The following is an 18,917-nucleotide window of genomic DNA, read 5'->3' as shown; positions in this document are numbered from 1 at the left end:
AAGGACGGAGGGAGACACATGGGGAGAGGAGTGAGCCGCCGTTCCATCAACAGGCGCCTGTAGGCACATGCCTACAGTGCCTTATGGTAAATCCGGCCCTGGCGCCAGAGCTGCAGCCCCTAGGACAAGCTCTATAGGCGTTAGTAGAGTCTTGCTCAAGGACTGCTTACTAAATAGGTGCTAGCTTACTGAATAGGAAGAGTAATAGTAACCAGTACACTGTCCAGCCACTGCCACAGGCTTACAATCTAAGAGGAGGGGTTCTGGGCACACCACGTAGGTGGTGCTCAGCAGCAGGAGTTACGGCATAGGTGTGGTGGGGCAGGAAATTGTGAAAAGGTGAGTTTTGAGTGGTTGTTTGAAGGAGGGGGCGGGTCTGATAGGCGGCAGAATGGAGTTCCAGAGAGCTCTGACATCTCAGCTGTATGCCTATCTTTGCACTGCACAGTGGTGTCCTATGCAAGGGCGTAACAATAGACCCTGCTAGGGATGCAGCCGCAGGGAGCCCTGTGGGGGGAGAAGTTTCTTTTCATAGTCCTGAGAGACTGACAACTGAGGACACGGAGAGAAAAAAAAACTTTCTGCTCTCTGCACAATTGTTCTAATGACTGCATCTGCTCGGCCACTGCTAATAAGGAATCATCCAAAGTTTTGCAGACAAATAATTTCAGACAGTCCCTATACAGTGTCCAGCAGTGTCTTGTGTACAGCGCTGTTCTACCCCCAGCTTTTCTACCCCTCCCCAAGTGCTGTGTACTGTAGTGATGTGAACTTGCGAACCGCAATAGACTTTAATGGGGAGGCGAACTTTGAAAACTAGAAACATTTATGCTGTCCAGAAAAGTGATGGAAAAGATGTTTCAAGGGGTCTAACATCTGAGTTTTTGCATGGATGAGTGATATAGACGCCAAAAGTCCCGGGGAAAAACCTGGATTTGACGCAAAGCAGCGTTTTAAGGGCAGAAATCACATTGCATACTAAATTGGAGGCCTAAAGTGCATGTGTATACATCAATCAGGGAGTGTAATTAGAGTACTGCTTCACAATGACACACCAAACTCACTGTGCAACGCACCTCAAACAGCTGTTTGTGTTGTGACGGCCGTGCTGGACTGGTGCGCACCATGGCGAGAGTGCAGGCGATAGCGGTTTTCAAGCCCATATGGTCGCCAGGCTGAGGTAGCTCAATGACAGAACAACAGTGATTGTTCAGCTGATTGAATTAGGTCTGTCCACAATGAAGCAACGACCTTATTATCTTTGGTGTGCCACCCCCCGAGACACTCATATAGCCAGCGGTCATTGCTTCATTGTGATACGCAAGCCCCTTCACCGCAGCAAGGTAATGATCACAAAGGGGAATTGAGACATGTACATGTCTTTTGTTTTGTTGTTGCAGCCGCAGTGAAGCCAGAAAAATTAGGCAGGCATGTACACGCACCAGAAAAATTATTATAGCGGCCGATGCTAGCAGCAGCCTTAAAAATTCAGGAATCCGCCTGGAGCCCTGGTGGACCCTGTTGGTGGTGGTGGAGAAGGCAGTCAAGCGGCCTGCAGGCAGAGATGCTGTGTGGGGACCGACTTAGTCCTGGTGCAGGCAGTCACATGGCGTGCAGGCAGAGATGCTGTGTGTGGGGACTGACTTAGTCTTCGGGCAGGCCTGAGCGTGCTTTGCAGACCAGGCATCCGTGGTCAGATGGACCCTTGACCCAACGCTGTGTGCCAGAGATGTCACCACTTGCCTTTCAACATCACGGTAAAGTTTAGGTACCACCTTTTTTGAGAAAAAAATGCGGCCTGGTATCTTCCACGGTGTCTGGCTTTGCTTTTGTGTGCTGCTTTTCCTCAGGTGGTCATCCTATTGCAGTTTGTGCTTTGTAATCATGTGCCTTCGTAAGGTAGTTGTCCCTACGCGGGTCTTGGTCTTTCCACGGCTCAATTTTTGGTTGCAGAGAGTACAGATGGCATTGCTCTCATCTGAGGCAGACACACAAAAAAATGTCCACTGAGCCCTGGGGTGATGGCACTTTGGTGGTGGTGGCCAACTGAGTGTTAAGTGGGGTGCCAGAATCAGAGCAGGAGGAGGAAGATATGTCACTCTTCCGTGCGGAAGCTGAGAAAGATGAGGTGTTCTGTGTTAAATAGTCAACTACGTCCTGACAATATTGGGGGTTGATGGCACGTGCCTTCTTCTGAACACTGTACTTTGGTCGAGGGCCGCACAAAATCACGACAATGTAACCTCGAACAGACCTGCCAGGTGGCCTGCCTCTGCCTTTTTTTTTGTCCATATTGGGGGGGATGAAGTGAAAGGTATGCACTGACTTGACTAATACAATGTACGGTTACACAGGTGCAGTGAACAGGTATGCAGTGACTGTTGTACAACAATGTGGCCAGCTGCGACTGACTGACAGGGCTGTTTATAATGCAAGTGGGCCACAAAAAAAAATAAAAAAATCACAAGAACAAGATTAGCTCTCAAAAAAGCTGTTGAGGGGTGCTTTTTTTTAGCAATAAGAATCAGCAAGGAGCAAGCTAACAAGCCTACAAGAGCCTAACTAAACTTTCCCTATAGCTCTCTCTGCAGCAGCAGCAGCTCTCCCTTCCCCATTTACTGCAGGCACACGAGTGAGTCCAATGCCTGACACTGCCTGCCTTTTATAAGGGGGGGAGGGCCTCCAGGAGGGAGAGTAGTCTGATTAGCTACAATGTGCCTGCTGACTGTGATGTAGAGGGTCAAAGTTGACCCTAATGATGCACTAAGGGGGCGGATCGAACTTCTGGAAAAGTTTGCGGTTCTCAGCGAACCACGGAAGTTCGCCGGGTACCATTCACCGGCGAACCGTTCGGGCCATCTCTATTGAGGAGTCTGGGCAAGCAGAGAAAAAGCTTTCCATTTTCTGCGCAAATGGGGGTCCCCTCCCCTCTAGTGATGATTGTAATCAACACATTACAATTACGCTAAATTTTGCATACATTTTTGCAGTTACGCTTATACGTAATTATGATTTGTAAATTCAATTGATTTTGTGTAGTCATTTGTAATTTGGCATAAAATTTTACGAAATTTTGTGTAATTTCTTGCCGACTTTAGCAGTGAATAGCAAAGCCCCCTTACATGGTATTGACATCAAAATTGCTACATATGTTAAAGAGAATCGTGGGTACAAGTCAAAAAATAAATAAATATTTTTGCAAAAAGACTTTATAGTTTTTGAAAAACTCGATTTAAAAAATGCAAGTAAAAAATGGTTTTTAAACTTGAACTTAAAATGACAGTTTAAAAACCATTTTTCTTTGCATTTTTAAAATCGAGTTTCTCAAAAACTACAAGGTATTTTTGAAAGATTATTTGTGTGACTTATACCCACTATTCTGCTTAACATGTGTAGCAATGTTGGTAGCAATAGCATGTATGGGGACTTTGTTATTAGCATCTAAAGTCACCACAACATTTCACAAAAATTCTGCGAAATTTTGAAATACTACTATTACATACGAAATTAAATACGATTTTCACTGAAATTTTGTTTATGATGCGTAATTGTGAATTTCGATGTGAAATTTCGCACATGCAACATTTTGTCCCACCACTGGTCCCATCCAAAGTTTTGCAGGGGGGCCTAGTGATTTCTAGCTACGCCCCCGGTCCTGTGCAATCCTACCGATCAGGGAGATGCTGCAATGTAGAGCTATGCAGGTGCCGTGTGTACAGGGGAGGACTGGGACCTTTCAGCCTGGGGGGAAAACACAACCTAGGGGCCCGTTATCATGGCAGCCCTGCCCAAGCCCAAATGGCGTCCACACACGCGCTCCACTTGCTATATGCCGCTAGTCACATGGGGCATCCATGTGGAAATACAGCAAGGACACTTGCAGGACAGCGTGACAGGTAAAGCACTGGCACTGGGATCACATAATACATTTGGAGTGACGACAGCCAGGGGTTTCCGTTGAGTCGGTCCTTGATAATCACACGCCGCTGCACACCTGATCAATCACATCAGCCTGAGATTTCCCATCATATCAGATCTGACCAATTTCTGACGAAAATCAGGCAAATAGTCAATTGGGCATGCTTGTGGCAGCACCGATTTTCATCCAATTCGATAGTAATTATCAAAACAGTTTGATTAGAGTCGACAGATGTATGGCCACCTTAATTCCCAAGACACACACACACACATCCAAAGAGGGACTGTCCCTTCAAAAGAGGGACAGTTGGGAGCTATGATGGTAAGAGAGCAGACAGTTTTTTTTTCCTACGGACCCTTCAGGCAGGCCTCTGCTCTGCATCTTGCTGTGTACATTTACCAGCTTAACCGCCCTCTAATTGCTCTGTAATTGCACTTTTATTTCCCTCAGCCAGCCTAGTGGTTCACATTGCCTTATACAAAAACATGAATGCAACAGGCCCTGTACCAGCCCTAAATCGCTAAACGAGAGGCAGCCCAGGGGGAAATCTCCCCTTTCCCCCCCTGGCCAGTCCTCCCCTGCGTGTGTATGTAAAAAAAAGCACGGCTACTTAAAAATGTGTCCGAGACTCGTTGCTGCTGGTAAAGAGCACCGAAATGGAACTGAGTGAATAAAGAACAGGAATAACATTTTCATGAATAGTGTCTTTAGTGTGTGTTTGATCCTTATTATTCTTCTCTCTCTTTCTCTCTCTCTCTCTCTCTCTTTTTAGCACATTGATTTGTTTTACAGCAGAAAAAAAACAGCAGAAAAACATGTTTCGGTTTCGAATGAAGGCTGGAGCGATTCTCTTCTCCCTGGGTGAGCTAACCAACAACAATACATCATGGAACCAGAGATGGGCTTTCGAGTAGAAAGCCACTCGAATTCAAAATTGTAATGAAGGTTGATTAAGGCGGGTGTGAGCCTGGGAGACGAGGGGTTACTTACCCAGAAGTCCGTCGGCTCCTATGCGTATCACTCCACTCGCACACGACCTATGGGATGCACCTCCTTCTTCAAGTTGGAAGGAAGGAAGTGCAGTAGTGAGTCATGGAATGCGTCCCATAGGTCGGGTGCAAGTGGAGTGATACGCATAGGAACCCGATGGACTTCTGAGTAAGTAACCCCTCGTCTCCTATGCTCACACCTGCCTTAATCAAGCTTCATTACAATTTCGAATTCGAGTGGCTTTATACTCAAAAGCCCATCTCTGCCTGTAACAATAGCTCCAACGAATGAAGCAGGGCTTTTTGGCTCCTGATTTGCACCGCATAGTGCTGAAGCTTGGCCTGGCTACAGCAGTGAACTTCTGTTCAGGAATTCACGTGTTCCCTGTCGTTGTACATGCCCATTTAAAGAGACTCTGAAGTCTCTTTTTTAACTTATATTGTCATAAAATCCTCTTCAGCCTTAATGTCCAAGTGGAATCGCTGCATCCCCACAGCAGATGAGTGATTTATCAGTGAGAAATAGACCTGCAACGTTCCACGACTTTGCAGGTCGCAGATGCTGCTGCCCTGGGGAGGCAGAGCTTTGCACTGTAGCTCTGCCTCTCCGCAATCTACGCTGATCTCCACTTCCTCCCCGCCCCTCTCAGTTAAAGAAGACTGAGAGGGGCGGTGAGAGGCAGTGATCGGCAGAGATTGATTGCGGAGGAGGCAGAGCTACAGCCTAAAGCTCTGCCTCTTCCAGGAAGTAAAGCCCTGCGAGCCCGGGAGCTTTGCAGGGCTATTTCTCTATAATAAATCACTCATCTGCCACGGGGATGCCGCGATTTCACTTAGAAATGAAAGCTGAAGAGGATTTTATGACAATATAAGGTAAAAAAAAGAGACTTCAGAGTCTTTTTAAACAATTTAGGTATGTCCAAACACTGGTTGCTGAAATCATTCCAAAAAATAAGGGGATGGGGGATTTGACCTAAAGGAACATCCATACATATCTGATTGTAAACATATTTGGCAGGGTCCTTCTCCCTGTGCGCTCTTCTCTGCTGCTGTATGGAGTCAGTGGGCCAGATTTACCAAAGCATTACTGTCTTCTCAAACAGTTCTGACCAGCAGTGGAACTGTTCTGCATGATAATAAGAAACTTCTTATTATCATAATAGTGGCAGTTTAGCATGAATTTTTAGAGCTCCACTACAGTTAAGAAAAGTGCAAATCCATCCCTAAACTATTGGAGATTAAGAAGTGCTTAATAGCACTTCTACAGATAGTGCAACAGTGCAGGCTAGGCATCATTTGTGAGGTGCTCCTCACCCCTGCTGAATTCCTCACACACAGCCTGCTGCTATCAATACAGCAGATGTATTGGTTACCTCAGCAACAGCAATTTGCCCTACACACTGCACTGCCTGAGAGACCTTCCTAAGTCCTCCTACATTACAAGAGTTTAATTAATTGATTGCTATACTGTCCCTGTGTAACATTGTTTAAAGCTAATGTACACTCACCAAAAAAAAAACAAGAAAAAAAAAACCCAGATACTTACCTAAGAAGAAACAAGGCTCTGGATCACATAGAGCCTTCCCACTCCTCTCATGGTCCACTCGTTCCAGTGATGTCACTTAATTTGAATCCCCCTCTGCGGGAGACTTTAGAAGTCTTCGGAAGCCCAGCAGTTGGATGTTCTACCAGGGGAGGCAGCGTTGGAACAGGGACCAGGAGATGAGAGGGAAAGGGTCTATAGGACCCAGAGCCTTCCCTCAGGTAGTATCTTTTATGTCTCCTCTGTCTATTGTACAGTGTTGCATTATATGTTAGCACTTTATAAATAAAGTTCAATAATAAAAAGAAAAGATAAAGAAAGTTTCTGACCCTCCCCCAGCCATTTACAAAACTTAAAGGGGAGTTTTAGCTTGTCTGTGTGATTGTTTACTATTACATTTAGAGCTGTACATCTGTTTTTCACCAACAGTATTGTGGCTTGCGGATGCCAAGAGAATTTCTAAGAAAGAACCAATAAAAGGTGAGCAGAATGTACCTACCAATAGGCCTTGTTCACACTATGTAATGAAAGGTGACTGTGCATTACATCACAATCCGTTATGGCGGTGATCCAAAAGCTTGGCAGATCAGCTTTTCGTATGTAGGGTTGTACAATGGACAAGGGGATATGATCTGCATATGGAGGAAAGAAGTTTTTGCCATCTATTCAGCAAGGGGTTCTTCACAGTAACAGTGGAGCATCTTAAGGGCTGGTTCAGACGGACGCTTGCAGAGCGTTTACCACAAGCGTTCGGAACGTGGCGGTAAACGCTCCCATTCAAGTGAATGGGAGCGTTTACACCGAGCTTTCGCACGCGTTTACACGATCGCGGCGTTCGGGTCTCGATTTTCGCTAGCGTTCGAGCTGCCCCTGGAAGCGACATGTAGCTTCCAGGGGGCGGCCAACCGCGACGGCTAATGTCCCCCTAGGGGAAGAAAAACGCGACTGCATCGGAACGCGACACGAAGGCTACTGAAGCCTGACCGCGCAGCCGCCGCAACGCCCCCAAACGTGTTTATTTGACTGCCATTTGGAATTTTTCCTTTTTAAAGCGGATCTCTAGTCACAAGTTAAAATCCGGCAGCCTTCCTATAAGAGAAAATTATAGTTACCTGCGCTGCCTTTTCCCTCTAATCCATCCCGAAGGCCCCACATAACCTGACTTCTGAAAAAATCGACAAGGACTGGAGTTGTAAACATCTTGGCACTTTTCTCTGGAGATAGGGGGAGGCGGGGCCACACACCAGAAGTCGGGTGATTTGGGGTCATCTGGGCGGCTTTGAGGGAAAAGGCAGTGCAGGTAACTATAACTTTCTTTTACAGGAAGGCTGCTGGCATCGAACTTGCAGGCTGGAGATCTGCTTCAAGGCTAACTGGCCCAGGCCTTGTGAGGTTTTTTTTCCTTTCCCTTTCCCTGGATCACTGGAATATGTGTGGGTTCAGGACGGTGTTTTTTTTTTTTTTTTTAATTAATTATTTTATTTATTTTATTTCTGGTTGAACTTGATGAACATTTTTTTAATAGGTTTATTGTTACTTATTATGTGGGTTTCTCTATTCTGCTTACACGGAAAAAGCATAGGGGCATAGCAATAGCCATAGCTGCTGGTATGGGGCCCTCGGGCATATGGGGACCGGGTGGTACTTAGAGTGAACCCGAGGTGAAAATAAACTGATGAGATAGATAATTGTATTTATCCTTCTACTCCTTAAAATAACTTTATATATATATATATATCCCATGGTTTTGTATTATATTAAAACATTTACAAAGTAGATGGAATGTTTTGTTGTCTCTGCTCAGTGGCAGCCTATTAAGTGTCCCTGAGTAAAAATATATGAACTATTTACTTTTTTTTATCTCTCCCTGCACTAAAAAGTTGAATTCTGCCAGGAAAACTTTATGGCTGTAGTTTGCTTATCAGTGAGGTTGACTATATTCCCGACAAGACAGAAGCTGTCACTTCCATGCCCCAAAATTAACTCTTTCAGGCAGTAACAAAAAACAAGTAAAACAGCCTGGTTATTAACATGCTTTGTCCTCTACATACACCTGTGTATCTCATCATGTCACACATCCACTCGGGTACACTTTAATGTATTCACCATTAACTTTCATGTGTTTCTCCACCCTCAAATAGAGATGGCCTGAACCTCTGATTTTAGGTTCACGAACCGCGTTCACGAGCCTCCGCAAATGTTCGCGAACTTGCAAACTTTTGCGAACCGCAATAGACTTCGATGGGGAGGCGAACTTTGAAAACTAGAAACATTTATGCTGTCCACAAAAGTGATGGAAAAGATGTTTCAAGGGGTCTAACACCTGGAGTGGGGCATGGCGGAGTGGGATAGACGCCAAAAGTCTTGGGGAAAGGTCTGGATTTGACGCAAAGCAGCGTTTAAGGGCAAAAATCACATTGAATGCTAAATTGCAGGCCTAAAGTGCTTTCAAACATCTTGCATGTGTATACATCAATAAGGGAGTGTAATTAGAGTTCTGCTTCACACTGACACACCAAACTCACTGTGTAACGCACCACAAACAGCTGTTTGTGTAGTGGCGGCCGTGCTGGACTGGTGCGCACCATGGCGAGAGTGCAGGCAATGGTGGTTTACAAGCCCATATGGTCTCCGGGCTGAGGTAGCTCACTGACAGAACAACAGTGACTGTCCAGTTGATCAAATTTGGTCTGTCTGAAGCAACGACCTTATTATCTTTGGCCAACCCCCCGAGACACTCATATAGCCGGCGGTCATTGCTTCATTGTGATACGCAAGCTCCTTTACTGCGGCAAGGTAATGATCATGAAGGGGAATTGACACATGTACATGCAGGGCCGGATTTCTGGAAAGGCCAGAAAGGCCACGGCCTAGGGCGATAAAATCAGATAAGATAAGAAGGGCGGCATGACTTGGAGAGAGAAGAGGTCATATGTCAAAGTAAATCATCTCTTCTGGTCCCGCAGCGCAGCCAGGCAGCGCCCTGCTCTGCACTAATAGCTGAATTCCAGAGTTCCCCAATCCTTGCTTCTCTCTCTCACATTTCCTGATGTGTTCTAACAATCAGAATCAATCATAACTGTCACCATTCCTCTGTATGATAGACATACAGATGATGTGAGAAATGCCAGGGATTTACATTACAAAGCAGATAGAACTAAGTTACACTGAGTTTTAATGCAGGCATTCCCAACATCAGTGAGGTCTGCTAGTTTCTTCACCCCCTTTACAGCTTTGACACTGACCCAGCAGTTGTAAATTACTTTAACTAATCCTAATTTATGACTCTCTCTTTTTTTTCCCTAGCTAGCAGTGATCCTTTGTCTGATTCAGTTAACTCTTTCCTGGCTCCTTTCTGTCCTTCATCTCCTACCATCTATGAGAACTGCTTGCTTCCAATTCATTGCTAAACTGTGACTTTGAGGGCTCGTTTCCACTGTTGCAGTGCGGAATCGCCTGCATTCCACCGCAGACGAAATCGCATGCGGATGCATACAATTTCGCATGGCTAGGAAGCAGGCGAATTTAACCATGTCACTGCCTGTGTAAATTTCTATAGCCTTACATGCGAAATCGTACGCGAAATCGCAGGGAAAACCGCATGACAAAGCCGCATGCGATTTCCCTATTAAAAGCATTGCGGGCGATTCGCCCGCATTCCTGCCGCACGCGAAATCTGACGGCTCTGCCGTGCAGATTTTCCCCGCACACCAAAACGCACCCGCACGACGCACAAGTGGAAACAATCCCATCCACTTGTATTGCCTATGCGAATCCGCATGCAGTGCCTGCATGCGGATTCGCTATAGTGGAAATGAGCCCTAAAGGACACCTGAGCTGTTACTACCTCTATGCTACTGTGTATGGTTTGGCATCCTCCTGCTTTCCTGTAGCAGTAAGCATTGTACCATCAGTGAAAGCAGAAAGTTTTGAATCAGGATGATACCATTTAATTGCTTAAAAGAAAAAGAGAAAGCTTTCTGCTAATAAGCCTTCTTCAGCCTTTGTTCCTGTATACTGTCAATATGTTAGAGCACACCACCATATGTACATTCAGCATTCAAAAGAGATACATAGATTTTTCAGCAAATATAAATAAATGTCATTCAGATGCTTTAAAGTGGAGCTGAACTCTTGCACAGGACAGAAGGAAAACAGAGAACTGTACCCTGTATGTATTTCGAGAGCCTGTCTAATTCCCCCTCATCTGTGTCTAATCACAAGTTGTAATTTATCTCTACACTGTGTCTCCTGACTGCCACAACATCTAAGCTCATTTGAAAGCACAGGATGTTAAAAATGTGTCTGCTTTCATAAAAGCAGGAAGTAGACACACTGCAGATTTATTGCAGGATTTGTATCAGCTGTAACAAAGAAATGTTTTTATTTAAAGGTTATGTTGTTGCATATCTTTTAGAGCAGAGAGGAAGTTCTGAGTTCAGGTCCACTCTAATTACAAAATAACATCCAAAGTGGGTCCTGACAGGATGTTTGCTACTTACCTGTTCTCTGTTTTGGATGGGCTTCTCTCCATTGCTCTGCCCTGCCACCTGTTTGTGGCTCCGACTGCAGCCAGTCGCACAGAGGATAAAGAAGCAGTGCATGCTCTGGCCACTCGCGCTCCCTGCCACCTGTTTGTGGCTCCGACTGCAGCCAGTCGCACAGAGGACAAAGAAGCAGCGCATGCTCTGGTCACTCGCTCTCCCTGTCACCTGTATGTGGCTCTGACTGCAGCCAGTCGCACAGAGGATAAAGAAGCAGCGCATGCTCTGGCCACTCGCGCTCCCTGTAATTTCTCGCTCCTGCCCAGATGTGCACAGCAACTGAGGCCGGTACAGTGTTATGCTTTCTTGACAAGTACCGGTCATACATCAGCATCATTTACCAAGTATGCATGCCCAGAACACTATCGGCTGCTGTGCACATTCGGGCAGGAGCACAAATTACAGGAATTATTTGTTGACTGGGGGGCAGAGCAACATAACTGAAATGAGCCCATTTGTCAGAGTGTTGGACAAAATATTTTTTTTTTGGGGGGGGGGGGGGGGGGGCACTTGGTGACAGCAGGCCTAGGGCACTGGAAAGTACAAATCCGGCCCTGTGTACATGCGTTTTGTTTTGTTGTTGCAGCTGCAGTGCAGCCAGAAAAATTACATTGCATTGTAAAGCATAGTATCTAGCTTGTTCTGCAAGTGCTGCATCCTTTCTGCCTTCTGGTGATTTGGAAACATCTCGGCCACTTTGTGCCTATACCGAGGGTCTAGTAGCGTGGCCACCCAGTACAGCTCATTCCCCTTGAGTTTTTTTATATGGGGGTCCCTCAACAGGCTGGACAGCATGAAAGACGCTATCTGCACAAAGTTGAATGCAGACATTCTATCCATCTCCTGTTGCTCTTCCTCAGTGATGTCAGCTAAGTTCTCCTCCTCCCCCCAGTCACGAACAATACCATGGGAAAGTTGAGCAGCACAAGCCCCCTGCGACACCTGCTGTGGTTGTTCTTCCGCTTCATCCTCCTCCTCCAAAACGACACCTTCCTCATAATCTGACTCCTCTTCCCCAAACGACTCTCACCCCCCCCCCCCCCCCCTGTGCTGCTGCAGGTGTTGAGGAATCATCTGTTTCTGCTGAGAATTGATCCCACAACTCTTCCTCGCGTTCCTGTTCCTGTTCATGCTCCTCCACAGCTTGATCCACCACTCTACGCACGGCACGCTCCAGGAAGAAGGCATATGAGATCAAGTCACTTATGGCACCTTCATTGAGACTCACCAGGTTTGTCAACTCCTCCAACGGCCGCATAAGGCTGCAGGCATTTCGCATCAGTGTCCAGTACTTTGGCCAAAACATCCCCATCTCCCCAGACTGTGTCGTTTGACTGTAGTTGTAAAGATACTGTTTGGCGGCTTTCTCCTGTTGTAGCAGGCGGTCGACATCAGGAGGGTCGAATTCCAGCGAGTCGGGCTATCGTAAATCAAGCATCTCACCGGCAAGTTTTTTCTCCGCTGAATATTGGCGAAGCGTGCCATGGCCGTGTAAGACCTCCTGAAATACCCACACACCTTCCTGGGCTGCTTTAGGACATCCTGTAAGCCTGGGTACTTAGACACAAATCTCTGAATTACGAGATTGAGCACATGTGCCATGCAGGGTACATGTGTCAACTTTCCCAAATTCAAAGCCGAAATGAGATTGCTGCCGTTGTCACACACCACGTTGCAGCTCCAGTGTGGCTCTCCGCTTTGAGGCAAGACATGTCTAAGATGGCGTGACACTGTCGTACCTGGCATGCAGCATAGGCCCTGGGGAGCTGAGGCTGTGTAGCTGGAGTGGAGATTACAGCACCAGCAGTAATGAACTGCCACTCAGCCAAGGAGGAGGAGGACGACGACAGCGAAGAGGATGTAGCAGGAAGAGGAGAAGGAGATGAGGTGGCAGCAGGCCTGCCTGCAAGCCATGGAGGTGTCACTAGGTCCGCTGCACAGCCACGCACTCCCTGCTTGCCAGCAGTCACCAGGTTGACCCAATGGGCTGTGTAAGTAATGTACCTGCCCTGACCATGCTTGGCAGACAAGGCATCCGTGGTCAGATGGACCCTTGACCCAACGCTGTGTGCCAGAGATGACACCACTTGCCTCTCAACTTCACGGTACAGTTTGGGTATCACCTTTTTGGAGAAATAATTGCGGCCTGGTATCTTCCACTGCAGTGTCCCAATGGCCACACATTTTCGGAAGGCCTCAGAGTCCACCAGCTGGTATGGTAACAGCTGGCAGGCTAACAGTTCCGTCACACCAGCTGTCAGAGGCCGGGCAAGGGGGTGACTGGCAGATATTGGCTTCTTCCGCTCAAAGATTGCCCTCACGGACACCTGGCTGCTGCTGTGTGCAGAGGAGCAGGAACCGCTCAAGGTGAGAGGCGGAGTGGAGGAGATTGGCTGTGATTGTGAAGGTGCAAGGGAGAAAGCGGCTGAAGAAGATGATGCACCTGAAGGAGGAAGAGGAGAAGGAGGATGGCTTTGCTTTTTTGTGTTGCTTTTGCTTAGGTGGTCTTCCCATTGCAGTTTGTGCCTTTTTAGCATGTGACTTCAGAAGGCAGTTGTCCCTACATGGGTGTTGGCCTTTCCACGGCTCAATTTTTGGTGGCAGAGAGTACAGATGGCATTGCTCTGGCATCTTTGGCATACACACTAAAAAATGTCCACTCCGCTAAGCCACCCTGGGGTGTGGGCACCATGGTGGTGTCAGCAGCTGACGTTGAAGGGCATGTTGGCTGGCTGTACATAGGTGGCGATACCTGGCACCGGACACTGCCACCAGCTATTTTTGACAACGAACTCCCCCTGCTTCTTTTAGCAACTCGTCTCCTCCTACTCCTCTCTGACTCCCCCTCTGAACTGTACCCTTTGTCATCGTGTCTCTTAGGATCCCACGTGGCATCCATGGCAGTATCATCATCATAATCATCCTCCAAAGCTTTGCTTGTATCAGACACCTCCAAAGCTGCACCAACAGCAGGTACTTCATCATCCTCCTCCTCATGTTACGTCCATAGTGTCGCCTAACTCAGACATATGAGGTGGTGTAACTTGCTTAGCGCCTTCATCTTGTTGTAACAATAATGGCTGTGAATCAGTGATTTCCCCACCAAATAACTCCTGAGAAGTCACAATAAATAAAATAAAAACAGCGCTCCCACTAATTGATATAAGATTGTGATCTCAATCACCAATACGTTATCAGTTATCTGTTAGCGTCCACTAGGTGTCAGTTTATCATTAGTGAGCTATGAATGCACACTATGCTATACATCAGTCTTTCAACAAGTGCTTTAAGAGTGATAATATAAACCACAGGCTAAAATCAATTCTGTTTCAATTGTTCATGAGACTTGCGCTTCTGTTCAGAAATGAGTATATTTCCACAAAAAGTTCAACACAAGTTATTCAGCAGCGCTTCCTTATATTACTCCTCCACCAAATATCAGTCACCCATCAGGAGTGCGACTCACCTATTTTATATGCTACGATCACAGTAGCACATACGCTTGTGGGGCATTAAATAGGTTCCCCTCACCTTCCACGACACATCTCAGACCATGTAAGCAGGGAAAACAGCGATATTTCAGACTCTGAACTCATGGAGCATTCCTCTTACACCTTAAAGCATGAAGCAAAAAAGCTCCTCATTGCGCAGTATTGTTAAAAATTTAAAACACTTTATTTAAAATTGCACTCACGTGGTGTTTGCAGTGTTTCAGCTTTTGGAATTGTTACAGCGGGTTCCACCCCGCGCGGTCTCCCGGGCTGACCGCCGCGTTGATTCCCCCTTGCTGCAAAGTATCACCGGCTGCACTGCCCTTGTTCCGGCGCGTCCACTGTGTCGGCAAGACTCCTCCCTACCAGTTTCGTCATAAAGTATGACTCATTCAGGGGATCCCCTGAATGAGTCATACTTTATGACGAAACTGGTAGGGAGGAGTCTTGCCGACACAGTGGACGCGCCGGAACAAGGGCAGTGCAGCCGGTGATACTTTGCAGCAAGGGGGAATCAACGCGGCGGTCAGCCCGGGAGACCGCGCGGGGTGGAACCCGCTGTAACAATTCCAAAAGCTGAAACACTGCAAACACCACGTGAGTGCAATTTTAAATAAAGTGTTTTAAATTTTTAACAATACTGCGCAATGAGGAGCTTTTTTGCTTCATGCTTTAAGGTGTAAGAGGAATGCTCCATGAGTTCAGAGTCTGAAATATCGCTGTTTTTCCTGCTTATTTGGTCTGAGATGTGTCGTGGAAGGTGAGGGGAACCTATTTAATGCCCCACAAGCGTATGTGCTACTGTGATCGTAGCATATAAAATAGGTGAGTCGCACTCCTGATGGGTGACTGATATTTGGTGGAGGAGTAATACAAGGAAGCGCTGCTGAATAACTTGTGTTGAACTCCTGAGAAGTGTCAAATGTAGTGGATGTGGTGCTTGTAATAGTGCTGGTGGCTGCAGAAGATGAGGTGTTCTGTGTTAAATAGTCAACCACGTCCTGACAATCTTGGGAGTTGATGGGATGTGCCTTATTCTGAGCACTGTACTTTGGGCCAGGGCCGCACGACCTAGAAAAGACCTGCCAGGTGGCCTGCCTCTGGGTCTGCCCCTGCCTCTGCCTCTACCTGTTTTGTCCATGTCAGGGTGGATGAAGTGAAAGGTATGCACTGAATTGACTAATACAATGTGCAGTCACACAGGTGCAATGAAAGGTATGCAGTGACTGGTATTACAATACAATGTGCAGTTGTCACACAGGTGCAGTTAAAAGGTATGCACGGACTGGTATACTAAACAGCGTGCAGGCACACAGGTGCAGTGAACAGGTATGCAGGGATTGGTATTACAAATGTGCAGCTGTCACACACAGGTACCATGACTGGTGGTATATTACACTTCTTGCGCTCACAGGTGCAGTGATTGGGATTACAAATGTGCAGCTGCCTGTCACACACACACAGGCAGGTACCCTGAACAGGTGCAATCACTGGTGGTATTAACAATGCGTGCGCTCACGTAGGTATAGGTAGGTAGGTGCACTGAACAGTGAACAGGTGCAGTGATTGGGATTACAATTGTGCAGCTGCCTGTCACACACACAGGTAGTCACTGAATGTGCTGGGCCTGGCAGTGGCACACACAGTAGGAATTACCAAGGCTGTCTATGCAACACAAGTGTCAGTGGGACACACACAAAGGAAAAAAAAAGATCACAAAACAAGATTAGCTCTCAAAAGAGCTGTTGAGGGGTGCTTTTTTAGCAATAAGAATCAGCAAGGAGCAAGCTAACAAGCCTACAAGAGCCTAACTAAGCTTTCCCTATAGCTCTCTCTGCAGCAGCTCTCCCTTCTCTAATTACTGCAGCCACATGAGTGAGTCCAATGCCTGACACTGCCCGCCTTTTATAAGGGGGGGGCTCCAGGAGGAAGTGTAGCCTGATTGGCTACAATGGGCCTGTTGACTGTGATGTAGAGGGTCAAAGTTGACCCTAATGATGCACTATGGGGGCTAATCGAACTTCCGGAAAAGTTCACGGTTCTCCGCGATCGCGAATCACGGAAGTTTGCCGGTTCCCATTCACCGGCGAACAGTTCGGACCATCTCTGCCCTCAAGCTTTGTCTCAGTGCCCATGAACTATGTGCAATTATTACCTGAGAATGTAAACTGATCAATTAATTTGTATCCATAGGATAGGGGCAGGTCGTATTTCTTAAGAGTGCCTACATCTGAAGGCCCCATTAAAGTTTTGCTATGGGGCCCCATGATCTCTCGCTATGCCACTGTACTTTCTGCTTAAAGAAAACCTGTGACGTCCACAGGTCTAAAAGTGACATACTTACCTTGATAGAAGGAAGCCTCTGGATCCTCCAGAAGGCTTCCCACGCCTCCCTCCCGACCACTGATCTAGTTGTGGGACCCTCAGAAGATTGCGGCCAAGCTCTTGTATGGGAATAAGCGCGGTTGCACTGAGCAGAGGGGCCTATACAATAGCAAGGATGCTGTGCTACTACACAGTGCGGCTGAGCTCCAGGGCTGGAACGGCGAGTAGGGTGGGGGATGGGGGACACCTCTGGATTATCCAGAGACTTCCCTCTACTTAGGTAAGTACCCATTTAGGGCACTTTTTTCACTACAGGTACACTTTAACCACTTAAGGACCACAGTATTGAACCCCCCCCCCCCTAAAGACCAGGCCATTTTTCTTTAAATCGGCCACTGCAGCTTTAAGGCCTTGCTGCAGGGTCGCACAACTCAGCACACAAGTGATCTCCCCCTTTATTTTCTCCACACCAAAAGAGCTTTCTGTTGGTGGGGTCTGATTGCTCCCCCAATGTTTATTTATTTTTTATACATTTTTTGTTATTCTTTTTCTATTATTTTTCTGCTATTTATTATTATTATTTGTTTTTAAACCTTCCCTCCCCCCAGCCAGCCAATCATGGCGATCGGCTTTCATAGGCTTCAGCCTATGAGAGCCGATCGCTCTCTTGTGTCCCAGGGCGACAGCCGTGTCACACAGCTGTCCCCACTACAGCGCTGCTGTAGATCGCAGCACTGTTCTATGTTTATAGACAGCGGTTTCGCCATCTAACAGTCGCTGGGAGGCTGAAGGCGGAGAAGAGCTTAGCCTACCAAGCGGAGATGCGATCTCCTGCAGTAGCCGGCCCCAGGACTTGACGCCAATTGGAGATGCCGCACAGTCACGCCCATTGGCGTGACGCGGTCTTTGAGCAGTTATAAGTCTTGGTTTTTGGGTATGGGAGTAGCAAGGCTGCTGGTACCTTGTGTTTTGGGACCAAATCAGCTGGGGGGTTATATTGTATTTCTGATCAAACCCGATTCTGAATTTTTTATTATTTTTTTTATTTTTTATAAAATAACTTAACGGTAACAATGTATTCTCTCTTCTGTTTTGCAGCGGATGAAACCTGCCCATTTGCCCATCAGGTCTGGGATGGGTGTGGCAGCGCCTGCCCCATGAACTGTGAACGACTGACAAATCCTCCTGATTTTTGCAAGTTAAGCTGTGAGCCCGGCTGTTTCTGTCAGAGTCCCTATATCTTCCAGGCTGGTGACTCCGGGCCCTGTGTGCTGCCCAAGCAATGCCCATAACGGTGCCCTCATGTCACCAAACCCTGGTGACATAAATATACAGTATCTTCCAGGCTGGTAACTCCGGGCCCTGTGTGCTGCCCGGGCAATGCCCATAACGGTTCCCTCATGTCACCAAACCCTGGTGACATGAATATAACTTCCAGGCTGGTGACTCCAGGCCCTGTGTGCTGCCCAAGCAATGCCCATAACGGTGCCTTCATGTCACCAAACCCTGGTGACATGAATATAACTTCCAGGCTGGTGACTCCAGGCCCTGTGTGCTGCCCAAGCAATGCCCATAACGGTGCCTTCATGTCACCAAACCCTGGTGACATGAATATAACTTCCAGGCTGGTGACTCCAGGCCCTGTGTGCTGCCCAAGCAATGCCCATAACGGTGCCTTCATGTCACCAAACCCTGGTGACATGAATATAACTTCCAGGCTGGTGACTCCAGGCCCTGTGTGCTGCCCAAGCAATGCCCATAACGGTGCCCTGGAGGGTCCAAACCAGGAAGATACAAATGATATGACTATGTACAAAATTGCAATTTTTTTTTTATAATCTTACTTGATTTATAGCTTGTGATTTATAGCTTTGTAATTTATACCCTAAAAATAAAATCACTTCAGAAGACAAAAGACCAAATGATTTCATTATCCACCTCCTTGTATAACAAAATCAGGAGATAGCAGGGTTGCTCGTAAACTACGCCAGTGCGAATCTACGCGTTGTAGTCCGCAACTACGCATCATAGTTCATAGACGAAGTTTAAGAACTACACATACGCATTTCCACGTAGTCGTAGTACCGCTATGCGAAGCTTCGCCCG

The 18,917-nt window shown here is 46.9% G+C and overlaps 1 long non-coding RNA gene across 1 annotated transcript; it reads left to right on the top strand.

Annotated features, from left to right (window-relative positions):
- The first annotated feature begins 4,693 nt into the window (after positions 1-4,693).
- On the top strand, positions 4,694-18,366 carry LOC137521950 (uncharacterized). Its single transcript, XR_011022241.1, has 3 exons — positions 4,694-4,780; positions 6,881-6,931; positions 17,910-18,366. It is a non-coding gene; the product is annotated as an uncharacterized lncRNA (long non-coding RNA).
- Positions 18,367-18,917: the final 551 nt, after the last annotated feature.

Source organism: Hyperolius riggenbachi, chromosome 6, assembly GCF_040937935.1.
Source record: "Hyperolius riggenbachi isolate aHypRig1 chromosome 6, aHypRig1.pri, whole genome shotgun sequence".
In the NCBI taxonomy this organism is placed as follows: Eukaryota; Metazoa; Chordata; class Amphibia; order Anura; family Hyperoliidae; genus Hyperolius; species Hyperolius riggenbachi.
This window is presented reverse-complemented; position numbering and strand designations above follow the sequence as displayed.